Genomic DNA, 7,397 nt, shown 5'->3' on the forward strand with positions numbered 1-7,397 from the left:
AATAAGGAAATTTTAGATTTGAAGTTATGGAATTATTTGTGTGCGAAACTGTTACTGTTGAGGTTACTTCTTCAGGTTTTGCCATGCATGTTGCAATACAGATATTTCAAAGATCTTGAATTGTTTTGCTTTCTATTGCTTCACAGGAAAAGGTAGATATAACGGGCTTATTGTGCTCAACTTTATATTGTCATGCTATAAACTTTATACCAGCCACTGAGACAGACTTTTTTATATGCTGCCAATCAGTTATTATCAAAATACATGCAAGTTGTAGATACTTATGCTTATATATGTTATATATGTATATTGTACATGTATAAAGGGATAAATTGGGGAAAACTTTTTTTTTTGCATTTCATGGAATAACTCATCTAGATGGAAGACATGCTCATGATATTTTTTCAGTATAAACTGTATAATTTGTAAAAATAAAAGGAAACTGAATGAACATTTTTTGTGTTATTTTTTGTTTGTTTGTGGAGTTTTAAATTACATTTCCAACCAAATACAATTGAAACTCGGTATCTCCAACTAGTTTATCTCAAAATTCTGGCTTTCTCGTTGCGCTTGAAAACACATGCACAAAATATCATTTTTAGCTCGACTATTCATAGAATAGTAAAGCTGTTGGACTCGCCCGTGCGTCCCGATTTGGTTAAGGTTTTGTATGTAAGCTGGTATCTCAGTAACCACTAGTGGGAATGGATTGAAGCTTCAGACACTATTCACTGTGATAAACTGACTTACATTACACAGGTTCCATAACTCTGTTTTGCTTTTTTACAAAATTATGCCCCTTTTTTGACTTAGAAATTTTTGGTTAAGGTTTTGTATGTAAGCTGGTATCTCAGTAATCACTTGTGGGAATGGATTGAAACTTCACACACTTATTCACTGTGATAAACGGACTTACACTGCACAGGTCCCATAACTCTTTTTTGCTTTTTTACCAAATTATGCCCCTTTTTCGACTTAGAAATTTTTGGTTAAGGTTTTGTATGTAAACTGGTATCTCAGTACTTACTAATGGGAATGGATTGAAACTTCACATACTTGTTCATTGTCATGATCTGACATGCACTAAGCAAGTCCCATAACTCTACTTTGTTTTTGGTTTTTTTTCAAAATTATGCCTCTTTTTCGACTTGGAAATTTTTGGTTAATTTTTGTATGTAAGCTGGTATCTCAGTATCCACTAATGGGAAAGGATTGAAACTTCACACACTTGTTCACTGTCATGATATGACATGCAGTGCAGAGTTTCAGTAACTCTACTTTGCATTTTACAAAATTATGCCCCTTTTTCAACTTTTGTATACATTCAATTGACAAGGCTGTTGAATAGTCGAGTGTTGCTGTCGTCCAACAGCTCTTGTTATGTCTTGAAGTAAAATGCTTGATTCCTTGGAATTTAAGATACCGAGTTTAAACTAATAATAATTGCAGATGAAAAGTCAACCCCTTGTGATTCAGTGAGTTTCTCACAGCATTCTGTCTGATGTCTGTAAAATATGTAGAAAAATTCCAGGCCGACTGCGTTAGACATTAAATGAAGTTATGATATATATCATAACAGAGCTGTCACATGACGGAACAGTCAAGCATTCTGTCATTAAAATGGACAGTAGGTATACTGTCAAAATGCGTGTAAGAGTTACAGTACTTGATGCTGTGATCTTGTTCAATTGCACCACACAAATGTGAGATGTTTCAAGCAAGTACCTGCATTAGTTTGGAGATAGTAATTTCCATGCTTTAATGTGCATTTTCCAAGTCTTAAAATGGGGCATAACTTTGCCAAAATAGAGTTCCGAGTTACTGAAAATGTACCTTTCACTACATTTAATCCACCTTTTGAATGTATAATATTGCAATTCAATATCTGCATTGACTTTGGAGATAGCAATATGTATACAAAACTTCAATCTAAGAAGAGGAGTAAATTTGTAAGTGTTGTTCTAACAAGATCCCGTTCATTTTCCTATTAAACAAAGAAGGCTGAAAACAGTGGATTATTATACAACAATTCACTGTTCTGACATCACAATTATTATGTCATAGCGTCAAATGGCATAGCAGTGCGCTGGAAAAGAAACCGATTGAAAACGGGCAAATATTTAATGAATGCCATCAAGGATGTACTTTAAAGTCCTTGGTAACGTGTTAGAATCGAAATAAAATATCTCATTTAGTGATTTGCTCTTGAATAAAATCATTATTTGTCGTTAGATGCGTATTATTATATCACGAGGTCACAGCCCTCATGATATAATTCCTTCACATCTGAACTCAAACAATGATTTATTCAGCGACAAATCACTAAATGAGATATAGTATTTCTTAATGGGACTTGATGATGTAACCTGTTATTACAGATGAGTGTAAAGTTTTAATGAAAAGTACCTGGCTGTCAAAATTCCAGAAGTTTCCATGGAATGTCATTGAATTTCCATGGAAGTCTGGACTCTGAGTAATAGGACAAACTTTCCGGAGCTTGATATGGAATACTGCGGAAAAATGTCAGAGATTTCTGGAGAACTTTCCATGGACAATTTTCCGGAGTGATTCCACGGACGTCCGTGAACAATTTTCCGGAGTTATTCCGCAGTCGTCCAGGAAGTTCTGCTGACAGTATTATTCAATAGCAATAAATGTGATTTATAGACTTTTTTGTAGTACATGTATAGTGAACAATAACACTTCAGTACAAGCAAAATGATTTTATTGCATGTGATCACTTTTGCAGTTTCAAACACTATATGATATATATGAACAAAGAAAATGAATCTTTGCCAGTTAAAAGTGACTGATTAGAATATTTTTTAAGCATATACAAAGTTTTGAACAAAGATTAGTTACATTTAAATAATGATGAAATCTTTCAAAGAAAGTACCTAAAGATATCTGTTTTTATATATGCATATTATTTATAAAATCTTTGTGAAGCCTTTGGTTATACTTTAGCATTCCTTGTTTTATGCCCTATAATGACTGATGTACAAATATACATGCATGTGTTAATTAGCATAATTACAAATGTATGTATTGTTTCACTGGTCAATTATGTAAACAAACTTTCTTGAGCAATTTCTGGAATCCTCAATATTAACTTTGAATTACCTCACATAATAAAGTTTCACTAATTTTTACACAACTTGTTAACATCAGACTTCCAGTTACACATTTTGAAAATTCCTCTGTAAGATCAGTTCATCTAATTGGCTGAGCTTGATCACATGGTATTCCCAGTCTGATGCTAATTGTTTTCTGATGTGTTTAAAATCCCTTAGAAAATGACAGAGTTATTTTCCAGAGTTAAATGACCAGAATTTTTTCAAAGTGCTACATTTCCGCAGTGTCGGTGAATATTCCATGAACATTTTGATAGATGTCCAGAGTAATTTCCAGAGATGTCCGTGGAAAACATTTGCAATCACTCTGAACATGTTATATAACAGGTGACTTTTCCGGACTTTTCGATGGAAAGTACTTACTTTCCATGGAAGTTTTGCATTTGTCTGCAATTTTTCCACAGTAACTCTGGAATATGTACAGCCGGGTAATAGCTAAAATGATGATAAACATGGTATTGTACTTTTTGAAAACCTTAAACCAAAACATCCAAATTATAAAGGGGCACAACTCTGGAAATGTTGAGATAGAGCTGAGTGCATTGTCACACTAATGTATATAGTCGCTACGAGGAAGCACAATTTTCAACTCTTAAGTAATGAAAAAGATACTAGACTTTATAAAAATTTAACAAAAATTTAAAAGTTTAAAAGGGGCATATTTTACTCAGGAAATACTGCATGCAGAATTACACATCTTGTAACACAAATATTGCCACTATGAATAAGTACTGCAAGTTTCAATTGAGTATCTTCGATAATGAAGAGGATACTGGACTTCATAAAAATCTTTTACAACACTGACTTAGGAGCAAGTGAAATAGGCCTCCTTATTCTGCTAGTAGTGAAGCAAAAACAGGAGCAATTTAGACGTATTCAACAATGAGGTAGTAATTTCATACTTGAACAATAATTTAGACGTGAAAGACTTCCTTCTTTATTTCAGTAAGTATCTAAGATGTCAAAAATCAGAACATAGCAAGTTTTAGATATTCAGCTATCTGTAAACAGACTGTTAAAGTAAATTTCTAAATATCACTCCAGAGGAATAGACTTTATTACTGTATGTGTAGATTTATTCGTGGGATCGTAATTTTCGCACATTCACACAGGCCGGACGCCCGCGAATTCATGAGTTCAGCGAAATTTGTACCCCAAACTTCTCAAACGGGAAACATTTTAATCCAATTTGTCAATATGATAAGCTTGCTTTTATGTATGTGTATGTTGTTTGTGTAATGTTCTCTAATAGGGTTCTATCATTTTATATTCATATGGAATAGTATGTGTGAGTCCCTGATCCACAGATGTGGTTGAAAGAAACAAATACAAGTGTACTGTTCAACATTTATTCAGAAGACTGATGCTGGCGGGAAATGGTCAAGATCTTGTAGGCATGCACATGTAATGGAATTTTACTGGGTTCTTTGAGAGTTCATGAAACATGATCTCATTACATTTCCTTCTCTTAGAGATATTTAGAATCTTAATTTCTAAATCAAGTAATATTCATTAATTAAGATCTAACAATATTATTAACATAAACATGTTACAGAAATAAAGATATAAATATATAAATGCGTTTATTATTGAAAACTGTTGCTCATGGCTAATTCAAATGTTCTCTCTATGCATTTATTATTTCGGAAGTGTTGCTCATTTATAAATTAATCAAATGTTCTCCGGTGTCAGTTAATCAGCTTCTATTATATCATGTTTAACCATCTAAATCAATGTTCTCCAGTGTCCGTTTTGATCAGATTTTATTTATAACATGTCTAGACATCTTTCCCACGAGTGTTTCATTGATAGAATGCTAACACTTAATTGTTTGTAAAGTTCTCGTTGTAATAACGTCTGTTCTTAATCACTTGTCTACCATAACCAGAGCGTGTTTTAGGACAAGGAGGGTTAGAGCAGGGCATATCAGGTAAATGCGGGGTCAATGTGTGGTCATTCCTGGCATTGGGGCGCGAAACGGGAGAATTCTGGGAATATTCCGCTAAAAGTTTAGGCGTGGTATCCCGTATTTCTGGAAATATTTCCTTGGTTTTGTTTATCATAACTCTGTTTCGGCGGTAAATACCACCTGATTCGGTCTGGACTGTGTACGACCTATCATTGTGTGTCTCTATGACCTTGGCTGGTTCCCACATTTTGTTTATCTGAATTCTGACGTATTCGTTTAACCGTAGGGGAGGCAGCTTTCTAGCTGTCTTGTCATAATTTGACTTTGCTTTTCTTTGATTTTCTGCATTTTTGTTTTGATCAGTTTTGGTTCGATGGTTCTAGGCTGGAGCTGTGCGTTGGTTATGGGTAGAATAGATTTTGTTCTTCTACCCATTAGGAGCTGATTTGGGGAGAAACCACATTCAAGGGGTGTATTCCTGTATTCGAGAATAGCTAAATATGGATCTCTGTTGCTTTCTTTAGCCTTACGAAGTAAGCGCTTCGCAATTGAGACGGTTTTCTCAATTAAGCCGTTTGAGATCGGATGGAGGGGGCTGGATGTGACATGCGTAAAACCCCAATCATTTGCGAAATCTGCAAATAATTTTGATGACCATTCTGGACCATTGTCTGTAACCAATTTCTGGCAAATCCCGTATCTAGCCATATGTACTTTGAGTTTTCTGATGACCGTCAAACTTTGCTTATTGGTTAAAAGATCTATTTCAAAAAAGCGGGAGTAATAATCCGTCGTTATTAAATAGTCTTTGTCATCAAGAGTGAACAAGTCAGCGGCAATGTTTTGCCATGGTCTGTCTGGAATTTCATGTTGTTCAAGGGGTTCTTTCGCATTTGAGTATCTGTGTTTCTGACACACAGAACACTGAGAAACATAGTCAGAAATTTGTTTGGCCATGCCTGGCCAGAACATGAGTTCTCTTGCTCTTAGAGTGGTTTTTTCCACCCCAAAGTGACCTTGGTGAACTGCCTCTATCAGATGTTTCCTAGCAGTGGCGGGAATAACTATCGTCTGACCTCTGAATATTAGGTCGTCTGCAACGGAAAGTTCGTCCTTGTGATTAAAAAATTCCACTATTTCAGCTTTACAGTCTGCGCGGGAAATTGGCCAACCGTCAATTATTGTTTGTTTTAGGAGCTGCATGTTAACATCGTTTTTTGTGTCGAGCCTTAACGACTCTAGACGGCGGTCAGAGATGTGCAGACCTTTAAGAACTGTGTGAACATGAATGTCAAGGTCATTGTTTTCAAATGTCAGCTTCAGAGGCTGTCTAGACAGAAGGTCGCTAGTGGGAATTTCTTTACCCGGTACAAATTGCACGTCTAAGTCGTATTTGCTTAGTGCCAGTCTCATTCTTTGTAGTCTTGGCGGACATGCACATAGATGTTTTTGCATTATCGCACATAGAGGTTTGTTGTCGCTATGAACGGTGACCTTTCTACCATAAATATACTGGTGAAATCGAGAGCATGAAAATACAATCGCGTTCATCTCTCTTTCGATATTGGCGTATCGGGACTCGGTTTCCGTCAGGGTTTTACTTGCAAATGCTACAGGGCGGCCATTTTGGAAGAGGGCGGCGCCACACCCATATAAGGAACTGTCACATTCGAGTATCACCGGCTGTTTAGGGTCAAAATACGCCAGAACAGGACTGTGCGTAATGATGTCTTTCATTTTGTCAAATGACTGAGTCTGTGGTACGTCCCATAAAAACTCAACATCTTTTTTTAACAATGCTCTCATTGGGCTAGTTACCTCTGCCAAGTTTGGTGCAAATTTCTGCATGTAATTTGCCATACCAAGAATATTTTCTAATTCTCGTCGTGTCTTCGGGACTTCGAGGTTTGCAATAGCCTCGATTTTTGAGGGGTCAGGCTTTAATCCGGTTGACGTGATCAAGTGACCAAAGAACGGTACTTCTGTAACCCCTATCACGCACTTGTCAGGATTGAACTTGACACCTTTTGACCTTGCTCTCTCAAGAGCGTTCTTTAAGTTCAAGTCATGTTCCTCTCTTGATCTACCATACACAAGTATGTCATCTACAATTGCCGTCAGTCCGTCAAGTCCTTCAAATACTTCGTCGATTTTCTGCATGAATATGTCACTTGATGCAGATATACCGTAGGGCAGTCTCAGCCATCGGTATCGCCCGAACACTGTACTAAATGTCGTGAGAAAAGACGATTTCTCGTCGAGCTTTACGGACCAGTAGGCATGTGTAACATCAAGTATACTGAAATACTTTGCGCCGGTAAGTCGTGACGTCACATCGTCAATCGTTCTCATGG

Source organism: Mercenaria mercenaria, chromosome 12 (genome assembly GCF_021730395.1).
Source record: "Mercenaria mercenaria strain notata chromosome 12, MADL_Memer_1, whole genome shotgun sequence".
NCBI lineage: Eukaryota > Metazoa > Mollusca > Bivalvia > Venerida > Veneridae > Mercenaria > Mercenaria mercenaria.